General features: G+C 41.3%; 1 long non-coding RNA gene across 1 annotated transcript; it reads right to left on the bottom strand.

Annotated features, from left to right (window-relative positions):
* Positions 1–4,886: 4,886 nt before the first annotated feature.
* LOC131830290 (uncharacterized) lies at positions 4,887–16,423 on the bottom strand. Its single transcript, XR_009353101.1, has 3 exons — positions 16,335–16,423; positions 15,398–15,459; positions 4,887–4,961 (listed from the first exon to the last, which is right to left on the bottom strand). It is a non-coding gene; the product is annotated as an uncharacterized LOC131830290 (long non-coding RNA).
* Positions 16,424–16,828: the final 405 nt, after the last annotated feature.

The raw sequence follows: 16,828 nt of genomic DNA, 5'->3' as shown, positions 1-16,828 counted from the left end.
GAACATGTGGTTTTGGCCATTTACTCTTCATGAGCTCCATTTGGGTATGCTTTCCCAGAGAAAATTCCAGGGAGGATGGGAGATGGGGCTGGATAGGTGGGAGGCAGATGTTGTGAATTCCTTGGCTCTAACACTACTGTCACCAAGAATAGCACAATTACCAGTAAGATGGTTTGGAGAACACTCTTTGATTCCAGAAACAAATATACACAACTTTATCAGAAGTTAGCTTAGACCCTAATTCATAGAGTTCGCAAAAAATATAAGCTCTTACCTGACAAATATATGGCAAAAATTCACCTGTCTGAATCTATTCACATATAGCCTAGACCTCTATCTTTCTCAGAGTATCTCTAGTTCTATCACGTTCTTTCCCTATCTGTTCCTCTCTCACTCACACACGTACACACACGCACGCGTGCACACACCCACTCTACCGTGTGACCATGCAGGTGTATCCCAGCATCACATGGAGAGGGACTAAGAATTTACTCTTTCCCAACAAGCCATCTGCAGCAGGAAGCCTCCTGAACCAGAGCCCAAAGAAGAACTAATATACTTGGTCTCAGTTTTCCCTCTCCGGAGCCCACACACAAGCCCACCTCCTAACACACACAGCATCTGGCTTATCCACCCCAGCATTTTCCCACCCACTGGGAGCTCTGCACCTCAAACACGTTACTGCAACGATGGGGAGTGGATTCTCAAGAACATATCCTGGACCGAGAAAACGTGCGGGCAAGAGGCAGCTACCCTGTGTGTCCAGTGAGCGCACAGTGCCCTCCTCTCCGGCGAAGTCAAACCGAATGTCTATCCCGCTTTTCCTGGAGGGCAGTGACCTACTGATAATGCAACTCTCCAGGTCCTTGGCCTCCCATCCTGTCCTGAGAATCCTGTCACTTCCACACCGTTGACTGGAGTCTAAAGGCTGCTTCGGGTACAGAAGAAAAGGAAATAAAGTTGAGAGAGTACGCAGCAGCCATCTCCTCAGGCAGTTACAAAAACTGAGCTGTAAGGATGATGTCTGGTTTCCCAGAGAAGAAAGGGGAAAGAGGAATGACAAAAACACTCAAGAGTCATCAAACTCCAGAGTTCTTTCCACAGTGATAACAAGCGCAGGCTACATCAAAGACTTTGCGCTTTTCCTAATACGCCCTGAGCAGCTCGCAAGCTGTTGCCATTAAGCGACTCTAATGTTTTCTAATGCACAAGCACATTGATAGTAATTAGACATTTCTGTTCTTTCTGTTCCAGAACCTTAATGCTGGAGCCTAGCAGAGGAAGTCTGGCTGAGTCTCCTCCGTTAAAATGGCTACTCTCCTGTACCATCTCCTTTTTTAAAGGGGGGGGGGCGTATGTGATGTGGGGTAGAGTGACAGGCTGGTGCCAAACCCAGGGTGGTCCCCATGGAGCCCGGAGAGGGAGAGCTGTACCAGGGGGCACCCTCTGCACCACACCACAGCAGGGCAGGGCTGTGGTGAGGGAAAGGGAGGGAGGAGGAAAGATGGGAATGACTTTCCTTGGCGACTTTTCCATTTCCCCACAGGGCAGACCAAAGGTGCTCAGTGACACTGCATTCCTTAGGACCGCAAGGGGTAAAGAAGTCCTTTCCGGAATGATCACGTGTGCTCCTTACCCCATCTGGCTTCCTCAGCCTCCAAGGCAAAAACACAAACACCTACGTCTCCCACATATAATTTGCTGCCCTAGCCAAGATTGCTCCCCAAGATTACATTGGATATCTATTGTAAAAATATTACATAGTCAGAATAAAATCTTCCTTTATGCAGAGTAGTATGCTGTGAAAAGTAAAATTCCTCTCCCGCATACCCCCCACGAGGTGCCCTGGCCACAAGTAACCACACTGCACCATTTATCTTATATCCTTCAAGAAGTGATTTATGCATATGCAATTGAATCTGTATATAATACTTTTAAAAATATTCACAGGGAATCACACAGAGCGTATTGTTTCATCATTTGCTTTTTTAACTTAATATATTTGGACATTTTTCCATGTCCGTATACTCAGCAAATCTACTCAGATCTAATTTATTCTTCATAAGAACTGAATATTGTTTGGGCAGACCATAATTTAATGAGTCCTCTCTTTAGTGGTCATTAGGTAACTTCCAGTTGCTTGTTATTACAAACCATGCTGCAGTTAAATTATTTGTATATATATCTTTGTGAACCTGAGCAAGCATATCTTAGAAGTGGAATCCTTGGCTTAAAAAGTATGCACGTTGTAAATTTAGACAGATGAAATCATATTGCTCTCTCAACAACAATAATGGAAAGTCAAATGTTGGCTTTTCCACATCCTTGCCAACACGCAGTATTCATCAGTAGCTGAAAGTTGTATTTTATCGTCTAACTAAATTTTCATTTCTTTAATTATGAAGAAAATTGGGAATATACCCACTCATTATAAATCCTCAGTGTGCATTTATAATGCCCTATTTGCACAAACACAGATACATACCCAGAAACACATTTCCTTCATGAATTTCTTATTCATGTCCTTCAGTCATTTTCTTAAGAACATATCCATATATCTATGAAATTATTATGTCTTTATCATATATATCCACATTTTTTTCCTACTTCATCCTTTGAATTGTTCATACTTGGTTTACAGTATGATTATAATACTTAAGTTTCCAAATTTTTTTTTTAAAGATTTTATTTATTTATTTGACAGAGAGAAATCACAAGTAGTCGGAGAGGCAGGCAGAGAGAGAGAGGGAAGCAGGCTCCCTGCTGAGCAGAGAGCCCGACGCAGGACTCGATCCCAGGACCCTGAGATCATGACCTGAGCCGAAGGCAGCAGCTTAACCCACTGAGCCACCCAGGTGCCCCAGTTTCCAAATTTTTTAAAACATAACATAACATCTGGATTTTATGTCAGACCCCAAGTGCTACCCCACTCCAAATTCTTTTTTAAATTACTAGTATTTTCTTCCAACACTATTATTACTTAATTCTTTCAGTGTAAATGTTTTAATCTCTTGGAATTTATTTTGGTGTAAGGCATGAGGTAAAGAACCGACTATATATTATTCCCAAATACAATTTATTACATAATCTAATTTTGGTGTTTTAATTCCAAATACTAACCTACATGTCAAATTCAAAACATATGCAGGTTATTTCTAGAGTCTAATCTGTTTTATTGATTTGCTACTTCTACCTTGATTATAAGCTGATTTAATTACTCTAACTTTATTATGCATTTCAATATCTGGTAGGGCTAGTCTTTCTTCCTAGCTTTTCTTTAATATGTTTTATTTTCAAGCTAGAAAAGTTGCAGGCAGATTCTCTCTTCCAGGATGGTGGCTTGGGTTTGCTTTGAGGGCTCAATGCCCCTGTTCTGTGAAAAACCACTTGAGAGGGTCCAGGGTTAGGCGATATTCACCCATAGCTGCGAGAGAACAACTAGAATGTAAACCCACATGCACTCTGTTCCATTTGAAGCCAAAGGTTCTATTTAGAAATGTAAATGGGGTAGATTTTTTTAAAAAGAGATCTAGGGGGACGCCTGGGTGGCTCAGTTGGTTAAGCAGCTGCCTTCGGTTCAGGTCATGATCCCAGCGTCCTGGGATCAAGTCCCACGTCAGGCTCCTTGCTCAGCAGGGAGCCTGCTTCTCCCTCTGCCTCTGCCTGCCTCTCTGTCTGCCTGTGCTCACTCTCTCTCTGAAAAATAAATAAATAAAATCTTAAAAAAAAAAAAAAAAAAAAAAAGAGAGAGATCTAGGTTTCTATAGTTTATATAGCCAACAGAGAAATATTCCTTCCTAAGTGTGGCATTTTAACGTCCCACTCATATACACGAGCACACGTGGCACAGAGATGGGATGGAAGAGCCAGCCTCAGAGAGGGGGCTGTGTGGGGTCCTGATGTCCCCTCACTCTCCCAGGCCACAGAGATCGTAAACAAGAACAGGCTGAGATTGGCAGTCCATCCTGGGCCTGGGTACTTTATGACACAATTGGTGTCATAGACAGTGAAACACCCTGAATTAGGAAAAGGTATGCTGTTAAACTTCAGAGTTCTGATGTATTCTAGAGCCGTCAGAGAAAATTTTAGGCTGCTTTTAAGGAAACAGTCTGGAGCCATGGAAACTTGACCAAGGTTAAAGGGCCCACAGCGACCACAGAGCGAAACGCAAACAGGCTCATGAAGCGACTCACCTTGAAATGGCCACAGGCCCTAACCGATTACAACCAGGCACAGTTCCTCAGATTACCAAAAAGGGAAAATTCCATACATTCCCCATATTCCTTCAGTCTGCTTGTAACTATGGCCCCTCTTCACAGACACCACCCCCTCTTCACAGACAGTCTCTCGTTTGCTGTCCTGCCCACTGTTCCCTTGCAGTGTAGTCAATAAACTTGTATCTCCTTTGTTCTGCCTTGGGTGAGTCCTTTCACTGACCCTGCTACTCCCTGGCTTGCACCCAACTGGGTGGGTCGCTCCCACCTTGGGGGCCCTATCTGATCAAGAGAGACACCACAAAAACCTTCTTCCTGTGGCCTCTTCTCTTTTAGGGAATGAATATTCCTACTCTCCTTGAAGGAGATGGGGAAACATGGATTTTGGGGTGCTTTAGGTTTGGGGAGTAAAAAAAGATGTGCTTGAAAGCATGGCCCCGAGGTTGGTTAAGCAGCAAGCTGGGGGCTTCACTGGAAGGGGGGTTGGGGAAAGAGACATACCTGTGGATGAGCTCATGGAGGGGCTTTGAAGGCTCCCGTAACTAAAATTCTTTTTGCATTCTCCTTCTTATTACTTCCTTTCGAAACCCCCAGACCTTCATAAAGCTTCAGACCATCTGACAGGCAATTATGGGGGGGTTAAGGGACGTGACTGTGCCCACCTAGAGAATAGTCAAGAGGCATCCAGCTATAGATGGACAAGATCCATGGAAACAGTGGGATTCAGAGGAGTCGGCAGGAAATGACCTGGCAGAGGACAGAGAGCAGCAGTTAGGTGGCTGAAGTGGCAACAACTCTGACCGATTTCTGTACTACGAGCATTTCCCAGAGAACACATAAGTATTCTGGAATTTCTACAGGCAGTGAATTTGGTTACTAAGGGGGAAATGTGGGGCGCCTGGGCGGCTCAGTGGGTTGAGCATCTGACTCTTGATTTCAGCTCAGGTCATGATCTCAGGATCCTGAGATTGAGCCCCTCTCCCCCAGCCAGCTGCAGAGCTCAGTGGGGAGTCTGCTTGAAATTCTCTCTCCCACTGACCTGCCCCTTCTCCCACTCGCAGGCCCTCTCCTTCTCAAAACAATATTGAAATTAAAAAAAAAAAAAACTAAGGGGAAATGTGGCTTCATATCTATTGACAAAGGGTCATTTCTGCAACAAATATTTGATTTTTGTAACCCCTTAAGGTGAAGTATGCTTTTACTCACTAATTAAACTACGTTTTTCAGATAGGCCAGCTGATGTCTCAGCCTCACCCAGCTGACACAGTTTTCAAATAGTCCAGTAAATCCTATCAAGGCGGGAAGATCTCTATCCTAAACAAATGAACAAAAATTAAGATCTGACTTATCCAGGTAGTTACCCCAATCCTACTCTTAGCAGACTGAGAACTCTTGGTTGCAGCCTTTGCTGGTGAGCAGGGAGAGCCCCCGAAGGTGGACCTGGCCATTTCCTCAGGGGTCTGGCCTGCGGAAGACTTTGCTCTTCCAGGTACTGCTAAATAAAAATAATTACAGAACTGAGGCTCCTCTGAGCCCACACTACACTTCCCCTCCGATCTCCCGACCTAGGTGAGCAGATCTACCCCTAGAGCCTTCCTTGGTGCTCTTAAACTGCCTTTTGAGTCCTTGTGTTTCAATACAAGTTTCCTTTGATATTCCTTTGAATTCAATTTAAACCAGATATAAATTTGGATGTGGGGAGATACCTGTATCCCCCTACAGACAACTTTTAATGTGATTCTCACTTACAGCTATGCAGTCTTTAAGCAGTAATGGAAGACCATCTTTTGACTCAGGTGCCACTGGTCCTTAGGAGTTCACTGATCTATTTAATATGCATTTATAAGCATGTATCTTTTGTATTCACAGCCCTATGCCATGGATAATAGAGATATAAATGATAATATTAGCTTCTATTTCAAGAGTATTTTTTAAAAAATAATTTCCAAATGCATTACCTCTCTAATCCTAAATAGAAGAATTATCTGTGCCTCGAAAGATACATAGACTCCTGGGGAACAATATATCCCACACCAATGCAAAAATATAATGAACTTTATACTTTATGTCATGTTTTATAAAATAACAAAATTAACATGAGATCAGCTTACTCTTAGAAGGATTCTTGGAGAGAGCTGACTCAGAGTAGTTTGTGCGGGTTTTTTTTTCTTTCTTTTTTTTTAAATCTTGGGATGAGCATGAGTGAATTTTTTTGGGTGTTGGGGAATGGAGGGGCACAGGGAGAGGGAGAGAGATTCCCAAGTAGGCCCCATGCTCAGTGTGGAGCCTGACACAGGGTTTAATCCCATGACTCAGAGATCATGACCTGAGCTGAGATCAAGAGTTGAACACTCAACTGACTGAGCAAGTTATCCAGGTGTTCTGAACATGAATGAATTTTTTTTTAATTTATTCATTTTTTTAAAAAGATTTTATTTATTTACTTGACAGAGAGAGAGAGACAGCAAAAAAGGAACACAAGCACGGGGAGTGAGAGACGGAGATGGAGGCTTGCCACTGAGCTTGAAGCCCAATGCAGGACTCAATCCTAGGACCCTAGGATCATGACCTGAGCTAAAGGCAGACGCCCAATCACTGAGCCACCCACAGGCCCCTAAAATTTATTTTTCATATAATCACAGTATAGAAATTTTGGAAAATGAAGATTAAAACATCCCTATCCTAAGTGATATTATTAGCATGCATATGAAAATGAAAATAATGGCATGGAAGCATATACTGGAGTGTTCCTTTCCATTAATTTTTTTTTAATATGCTACCTATCCGTATCTATATATACATTTTTTAAAGACTTTTTTTTAAAGATTGTATTTATTTATTTGACAGAGAGAGAAAGATCACGAGTAGGCAGAGAGGCAGGCAGAGAGAGGGGGAAGCAGGCTCCCTGCTGAGCAGAGAGCCTGATGCGGGGCTCGATCCCAGGACCCCGAGACCACAACCTGAGCCGAAGGCAGAAGCTTAACCCACTGAGCCACCCAGGTACCCCTGTATCTACATATACATTTTAACTAATATTAGGGTGTAAGTACTTACATGCTACTGCGAGTGTTCATAACCACCATTTTGATATTTTTATCCTATTAAAACCAGTGAATATATGACAAAGTATCATATAACCATTGCTCTATTACTAGAACTACAAAGTTTTCCAACTTCTCAACTATTCTGACCAAAGTAGTCTTCCCATATCATTGTTTCTTTAAGGTAGTTATCCACAGGAAACTTATTTTAAACAAATCTGTCTTAAGTTTGAGCTTTCTTGCCGAAACTATGGTAAATTCTTGCAAAACTAAGATGATTAAAACCCTAAAGATTTTTGTTGCATCTCTTACTTATTTAAATCTATGTTCCTTTTTGAGTGATTAATCCTTCCCTATAATTTTTTCCTGACTGCTTTGTTCCTCTCAAGGCAAACAACATATTTTTCTGTCAACTTTTCGTTACACAAATGCAGAACTATTAACATCAACAAAACAATCTAAAATAAAAGTTGTACTTTCTTTAAGAACAAAACAGTAAACACACACACACACACACACACACAGAGATCAGTAGATATCAAGTGTTCTCTTTGGCTTGAATTAAAGAGTAAACCATCTTGGACTTGTGGAATCACTTCAGCACACTTAAGATAGAGTTAGGAATACATCTTCTTCAGTAATACAGTGGATTATTTGTTTCAGCTTCTATTTATTTTCTGTCTTCCCCCCCCCCCAAACCTGTTTGCATGAGAACAAGAAATGTTCCTGATTTCCCACCTGCCTCACACCATTCTGCTATTCCTTTAATTAGTCAGTCTTCTTGAAATCACCTTTTCCATTCCTCCCACATTGTTCTAATTCTATGCACTGATCCCACCCTTGAGCTGTTCACAGGGCTTGCTAGCATCCCATTGGTGGTAGATTATACAAGGGAAAGCAAATCCACATGTTCTATTACATTTAAAGGTTCCCATCCAGAAATGTTTACTGTGGATTCTCTGCAATAACTCCTAGACACTTTTTTCTTACAGGGAATTTCAGTGCAGATCATTTGAAAAGTGGAAACGCGTGCACTTATGGTAGAAACAAAAGCTGCAGGACTAAATTCCTCCAGCCAGAGAAAAGAAAAGATCCACAGGACACATGCATTTCCAAATGCCTCAGTATAAATTTCAGCACGTCAGATATAACTAGGAGAACTTCATAAGATTGCTTAGCTATTTAAGCCTTATATACAAAGAATATTGGGAAAATTACAAACAAAAAAATGTTAAAGTCTTTTTATGTTTAATGTTGTTTCGAAAGAAATATGTCTTCACTATACAAATTCAAAATTCACTGAAAAGCACAAAGAAGAAAATAAAATCCACCAGGGATAATTTAATCCTTTATGTCCAGAGAACCATACTGTTCAAATGATAGGATTTTTTGTTTTAATAAAATTGGAATCAGGCTCCACATCATGATCTCCAGTCATGCTTTTTTAATTAATAGTATATCAGGAATAATTTTCTATGTTATTGGTGTTCTAAAACATTTTTGTCTCATTCTGTAGATGGATATGCCATAGATTAGCTAATTCTTGTTTTTTCTTTTAGCAGTTGTGGGTTTTTTTTTTTCTATTACAAGTAACTATAATTGTGATGACATAAATTTTTTGCACATTTCTTATTATTTTCTTAGGAAAGATTTTTTAGAAAAACTAGTTTCACTGATCAAAAAACACAAACAATTGTAGAGACTTTTAGTAAAGGATGCGAGTTGCCCATGAAGGACATTCCCTTCTTTTAATCTATGAAAATGTACCATACATATTCTTTTCTACTTTTAAATTTTTAAAAATCAAGTGTGATAGGGACGCCTGGGTGGCTCAGTTGGTTAAGCAGCTGCCTTCGGCTCAGGTCATGATCCCAGCGTCCTGGGATCGAGTCCCACATCGGGCTCCTTGCTCGGCAGGGAGCCTGCTTCTCCCTCTGCCTCTGCCTGCCATTCTGTCTGCCTGTGCTTACTCTCTCCCCCTCTCTCTCTCTGATAAATAAATAAAATCTTTAAAAAAAAAAAATCAAGTGTGATATTGTTAACCAACTTCTAAAATAATGTAAGTGGGCCTATGTATCCACCCTTTAGTCCCTTCACACATTTAATCCTTTTATTTCTGCAAAAATTTTTAACCAGAAAAATGGCGTTTGTCCCACCCTGGTAGTACCTAGAAGATGACCATAGTTCCTTTCAACCTTATTCCTTAACCCCTTCAATCAAAGCTTTCCCAGAAAGAGACTCTTAAGATCGAAATAGAAAATTACTATGTCTGATTGAAAAAATAACTACAAAGACTTTGAGACTCCAAGGTGGTCACCTAATGTTCTAATGGTCCAGCACCCTTCCCTCTCTTGATCTATTCAATATTTTTGGTGGGGGTGGGGGTGGGGGTAACAACAGCTGCCTCATTTCACCTGTTTACAGTAAAGCTGCCAGTTAGCATCTTGCTCCTGTCGCAGTAAGTCATTCATCCCTTCAATAATTATTGAGCACCTTCTTTGCACTATGCACTAATCTAAGATCTTGAAATTCAGCAGTGAGCAAAAGTGAAAATGTTCCTGCTTTCCTGGAGCTTAGGTCTGTGTTGGGGAGAAACTTAACATGTCTGTCTTCATATTGCTTCTGTTTCCCTTGGTGCTGGACAGCTTAGAAGCTTCTGATGGGCCCTCCACGTAGGCATGTTAATCACTGAAGGAATTTTGCTTACAGCCAAGATTTGTAAAAGCTGCTTTTTTGCCCTAAACCTTCCTCTCTTGGGGAGAGAAGGAAGTACATACAAATATGACTATATTATATCTAAGATTTTACAGGAACAACATGACCAGATCCCTGTACCCAAAGATCAGCTGACCAAGGACAAAGAAGTCACGTGACCTTCCTTGGACGTCTACAGACGTCAGTCACCTATTGACTCAATCCTCTTCCACTTCTACTTTTTGCTGACATTAAAGAAGCTTTAGTTTCAGGCTGAGGGGAAATGGTTTTGGGGGATAATAGTCTCTAATCTCCTCGGTGTGCTGGCTTTCCACGCAAAGTCACTTTCCTACCCCAACATCTTGCCTCTTGATTTACTGGCCTGTCGTGTCACAAGCAGAGGAGCTTGGACTGGTTCTAGACCCTAGTTGGAAGATTGGCCAAGTTAGACTAAATGGAGTTGCTTTCTAGAATTTTATATGCAGATGGTGAGAAAAATATGCTTTCTTTCCCCCTTGATTGAGAGTTGTAAAGGTACTATTTTTTAATTAATTAATTAATTAGTTAATTTTAAGCTCTATGTCGAACATGGGGCTTGAACTCACCACCCCAAGATCAAGAGTCCCAAGTTCTACTGACTAAACCAGTCAGGTGCCCCTAAAGATACTACTGAAGAGCTCCCAGAAGCCATGTCCTCTGCTATGTGAGGACACCAGAAGAATGAAGCCAATAAGTACTGTAGAAGCTGAGAAAAAAAGCTGGAGAGCCACAGTTCTGGGGCTATTTATCATCCCCAGCCATAACCTTATGTTTCCCAGTTATGAGAGACCTTATAACATGCCCTCTGCCTTTTTGTCCTTAACCTATTTGTCTAACACAGACTCTGGTCCCACATCTTAGAAGATGGGATCTGGGAGGGCTAAAAAGCCAGCAGCAGCAGAAGAGGAGATGCTAAGCTTCTATCTATGTGCTTCTTTTTCCTTTGCTTCTGGAGGACTTTAAGTATTTCACCTCCCCCCACATTTCATTCATTTAACGAACATTTTTTCAGCAATGACTGTGCATCGAGTAGTCTTCTAGGGACTACAGACGGACGGACGCAGTGGTAAACAATACGTATGGAAATTCCTATCCTTATAGATTTCAGTTTCCAGTGGAGCCAGCTAGACAATAATTAAACTAAGAAAGAGAGTGGTGACACCAAATAAATGAGCAGGAAAGGAGACTCGAGTGCTGAGGAAGGGGAGGTAAGGGATTGTTCTTTTATATAGAACAACTTGGGAGGGACTTGCTTTTAAGGAGTGGAGGGTGGAGTGGAGGAGACCAGAAGGCCAGGCGGGAACGAATAAATTGGGGGAGAGTTGAGGGAATGTGATTAGGAAATAGAGAGGAGCAGCTAGGAAATGCCTTGACCCCACACAGATAAGTCAGCTCTTAGTGCCCAGTCACTGGGAATAGTCTTGACTCTAAGACCAGAACTAATTTGAAGGGAAACAGAAAAAGGTGTTAAAGGATATCACAGACTTAGTTTGCCCTGTTCTTTTAATAAAGAGATGAAATGTTGTAATGAAGGATGGAGTGTCAAAATTATCCTTTGGAGCATACTTAATAAGAGATCCCCATCTAAGTCAGCCCTGGTCTCCAATCGACCTGTACCCACCATTGTTCTTGCCTGAAGAGTCATGGTAGGGGGTCAGATTGAAATCTAGAGCAAGGAATCCTTAGCTAAGATTCCAGGAGACACAAATGCCATAAAATTAGGTAACAACGACAACTCTAGGGACAGACAGACACTTTTAGTACACACATACATACAACCACCATCTACCATACACACATACATATAGATACACACATCTATTATATATACAAACATCTATTTTATATATGTACACACACATACACACACACACACTATCACTGAGACCCAAGATAAATTGAAATGAGGCACCTTTCTCTGTCAAGGAGAAACGATACCACTATTAGCTAAAACCTCAACCTCCTCTCTTTAAAAGATAAAGTAAGTCAACGAACCTGCGGAGGATTGCTGCCCTTCTAAATCAAGGGCCCTCCCCTTCTCTATATCACTTGTTTGTGAAACAGGAGATCGAATTAAGGGGCTCAGAAAAGTGATAGATCACCTGGATTTAAAACCCAAGAATCTGAGAACCAGCATCTTGTGGGCCTACGGACCCCAGAGAAGCAAGCCTGGGAGGTTGGCTCATCAGAGAATCACAAAGACCTTGAAAGGTAACCTACCCCCTCCTCTTCCCACCTGGATGCCCCCCCGTCTATTCATAGGCACCTAATCCACCTTTATTCTGCCGTCTCATGCTTGGCCTTCCTTTCCTCACTTATAAAATATTATAAAGGTTAGATCAAATTTTCATTAAAGTCCCCTCAGCGTAAATTCATCCAGTCCTCAGTGTTAGGAACCAAAGGATCACCCGCGCAAGGACAACTACAATTCACAAATGCTCACTAAGTCACATGTTCGGCATCGATCCCAAGGGGATGAGACAAGTCGTATAAAACTTCTGTCCCCAAAGGGCTCTCTCTCGTCTGTAAACAATGCTTTTAAGAAAGTTTTCTACTTAATTTGAAGGCTTTATATAGTTAGAACACAATCCAGTCTCTTTAAGGGGGAAAAAAAAAAGATCCTTTAGTTAGAAGAAAGAGGAACCATTTTTTAACAGTACTGGGAAATTCTGTGGTAATAAAGGCTGTACTAAGTGATAAACTACCAGTTCCTTCTGTGACGGCCTTTGTGGAAAAGGTGCTAGGAAATCCAGGGCCAAGCTACAAATAGCCCCAACCACAGAGGCTTAGAAAGGGACCAAAGGCAGTTCCCAACAATATGACTAACTGGGACTGACCCTGAGCAGAAGTCCAAGGAGCCGTGCAGGAGATCAGTACCCTGTGGGGAGGGAGAACTGACTGAGACCTCGGGGCGCCATCGCCCCACCCCCAGACCTTTGTCTGGGCTTCTCTCAGATCTACTTGTGGTGGTTACTGTTTCTAAGTAGAGGGTCCATTTCAAGAGCCTCATTCTGTTCCTTTTACAAATAACTAACATTTCTATAAGAAGTACATCCCCGGCCCTCTCCAACATTCCCCTCTTATACAAGCCTAACTGACAGACCTCAGGTTACCCCACAGACTCATGAGTTCCCTGAGAAAGGGAATGGCTGTGCTCTGATGAGCTTAGCCTTTCATCTCCTTCCTGCATCATGAAGCCCCAGGGGATGAGAAAGCATGGTGATTCCCAAGTCTGCAGAGACCTGCTCGGAAGACCGAGGGTGGGGCCCAGGCAACTACATGGGGAACGCACGCAAAATTCCACACATGGGGAACTGAGAGTGACCTCGCTAACTGGTCATGGACTCACAGCCCAGGAAGCCTCAGAAACCACAAGCCAAGATCCCTGGGTTCCAGCCCAGCTGGAAACTGTATGGCCTGAGGGAAAGCTCCTTTGAGAAGGAGCCTCTGCTTCAGTTTCCTAAAGAAGGGATTTAAACCTCTTCCGGGCCACTTACACTTTTGTGGTATTTGGCATTTGAAGGTAACACCTTAATGGGATCAGGACTGTAGTGGGGAAATACCATACTCGGGCACAGTTCCAGGCATTTACAGCAGATGGAGGGAGAGGGAACTTGTTTGCCCCAGCATCAGATCACGTGGCTAGCCCCTCTGCACAAGCAGGCAGGAGCTGAGCCGGCCATCGGACCTGCACTGCCACAGCATCCTGCACTGTCCGAAAGTTCTCAAATCCCTTCAGCTTCTGGATGTGCGGCACTGTTATCCCTGATGAAGGCTTAAAGGAACTTGTCTGGGATACCGTGACACCTCAGACAATCTCTTTGTAAGTTATAAAACACTACAGCAACGTCAGCTGGCTTATTATTACTCTTATTATTGCCATCAGATGAGGTGTTGGGCTACTCACCTGGCAGGTATGAGTAGTTTAGACCAAATCTGTCTTCATTACTGAGGTCAAGCCCCAAACCCTAACCACTCACTTAAGGTGAATTACTCTTGTGTGTCATCTTCATACTAGAAGGATATTGGTGGACACCAATGAGAGCTTAGAACAATAATTTGTTCCAGTGCTCATTGTGCTTTGTTAACCTTGGATGGACATTAATGAACAAGTGTCAGTTTCATTCCAACTTGTAGAACAAGTGGAACAATGAATGCAGTGGGACCCTGTACTATAAACTTGGCACGTCTCATTATTTAGAAACTGCCTGAAGAAAATTCTAGGAAGAAGCTTGGATTATTCGTAAGAACTAATGTGTTCACTTCTATTTTTCTCCTAGTTTATGGCACTTCTCAATATGTCGGTAAATCACCTGATGTAATGGTCTGAAATTCCATGTGGGTAAAATGGGGTTAATAAATCATAACTGAAATCATCATTAGTGAGCTCCCTAACAACCCCAGATTAGTCTTCGGTTTCCAGGTTTTTCCTAATGCTCCAAAATAAAAAGCTCAGCAACATATCAGTGTAACTGGTCATACTAATGTTCTCTGCTACGTCATCCTATCCTCAAGAGAATATGCTAAGAAAGGAATTGATTATAATCAGAATTACATGCCACCATAGCTTAGCTGTCCTCTTATACTAACCTCTAGTTCTAAAATAATGCCTCCTATTTTTAAAATGTGGTCGGTATTTTTAAACAAAACATAGAGCAGCAATAACGATGACAAGAGTAGCCAAGACCAAAATGAATGAATAATTCTTCTATCTCAAAGAATAGCCACAAGTAAGGACAGGCAGACTGTTGCCGTGTCTCAAAAGCACTGCACATCTATCTTAGTGACGGAAGAATCTAACAATTACCTAAATGTTTGCCTGCGTGGCTCAGTGGGTTAAAGCCTCTGTCTTCGGCTCAGGTCATGAACTCAGGGTCCTGGAATCAAGCCCCGCATCGGGCTCCCTGCTCAGCAGGGAACGTGCTTCCTCCTCTCTCTCTGCCTGCTTTTCTGCCCACTAGTGATCTCTCTCTGTCTAATAAATAAATAAAATCTTTTTTAAAATTCTGAAAAAAGAAAGAAAGAAAGAAAGAAAGAAAGAAAGAAAGAAAGAAATGTTTGATGAGTACAACATACTAAACTTTCAGATCACGGCTGAATTTCCCCTCCTTTTAGTCAAAATGTATTGGACTCATGTACACCTAGGCAAAGGCAGATAGGGAAGGGTAACGAATGTAACTGTAACATAATAGTCATTAATCAAGTCATTTTAGAATCACAAATTATAGTTGACGAGAGGGAGGCATCCGTGTCAGCAATATGGTTGACTCGACTTGTACAGAAACTGCTCTAGGAACAGCCCTAACACTTAAAAATGCTGCATGAAATCGTTTTAAACCCTTTTTAATTCATGGCTGGAGTCAGTGGGGAAAGACGTATGTAAGAGCTAAAAGGCAGGCGTTAGCTTACCATTAACCCTAGGAGGTTTGGAGCCTGGGATTTAACAGACATAAGGGAGACTGGAAACAAATCTGTGAAAACAAGGGGAGAAGTCAGTCAGAGACTCTAATTGAAACTGAAACTCCTTCCCTTACCAAGGATTTTCATCCTTGAGGGAGACAATAAGAATACATGACTCTCTTGATCTTGGCTGTGGAAGGAATTGGGAAAAAGGCTCCCCTTAGAATTCCAAGCTATGGAAGCAATCTAAGTGCCCATCAATAGATGAATAGATAAAGATGTGATATATACATAAAATGGAATATTATTCAGCCATTAAAAAAGAATGAGCTCTTGCCACTTGTGACAAAATGGATGGAGCTAGAGGGTATTACGCTAAGTGAAATAAACCAGAGAGATACAGACAAATACCGTATGATACCACTTACACGTGGAATCTAAAAAATAAAACAGACAAAGCAGAACCAGACCCATAAATACAGAAAACAAACTGGTGGTTGCCAGGAGAGGTGTGTAGGAGGATGGGCAAAATGGATGAAGGGGAGGGGGAGGTATCGGCTTCCAGTTATGGAATGAATAAGTCAGAGGGATGAAAGGTACAGCATAGGGAATATAGTCAACAGGATAGTGTTGTATGGTGACAGATGGTAGTTATACTTCTGGTGGGCATAGCATAATGTACAAACTTATCCAATCTTTATGCTGAACGTCTGAAATTAATGTACCATTATGAGTCAGCTATACTTCAGTAAAAAAATGGCATGTCAAAACTCACAAAACAACTAGAGACAAATGTATAATTTTAAAATGTCTTAGCAAATAAGACTAAAACTCAGTGAAATAAACATCCGTCTCAAGAAAGTCTAAACACATAGCAAATTAAAATAAAGTAAGAAAATGTAAGATAATGAAGAAAAGAAATTAATGAATTAGAAATAATACTTACAACAGAAAATATAAACCAGGCCAAAACCTGTGTTCTTAAAAAAACTAATACAATTTATCGATTCTTGAAGACACTAGCTGAAGAAAAAAGAAGAGATGAATTAGATAAATTCCTAGGAAAATAAAATGTACAAAAACAGATACAGAAGAAATAGTAAATCTGAACAGTCTATAACAATTTGAAAATCTAAGTCTATAATTAAAAACCTGTACAAAAAAATCATAGTTTCCCAGAAAGTTGACTTTATAGGCCAAGATTACCAAAGAATGTACAAAGACTTCAACTGTACACACAGTATCCAACACAATTTATGAAGTCATAGTAACTTCACTATAAAGTTTGCTAAATACATTGCAACAAAAGAAAAGTTATAAAACAAACCTCACTCAAGAAGGTAAATGCAAGAAATCTTAATATATTAGCAAAACAAACCTGGTAATTTATTTGAGAAGGCAGGGAAGATTTATGCAAGAAACAAGGTAAAAGACTTTATT

This window comes from Mustela lutreola, chromosome 4 (genome assembly GCF_030435805.1).
Source record: "Mustela lutreola isolate mMusLut2 chromosome 4, mMusLut2.pri, whole genome shotgun sequence".
In the NCBI taxonomy this organism is placed as follows: domain Eukaryota; kingdom Metazoa; phylum Chordata; class Mammalia; order Carnivora; family Mustelidae; genus Mustela; species Mustela lutreola.
This window is presented reverse-complemented; position numbering and strand designations above follow the sequence as displayed.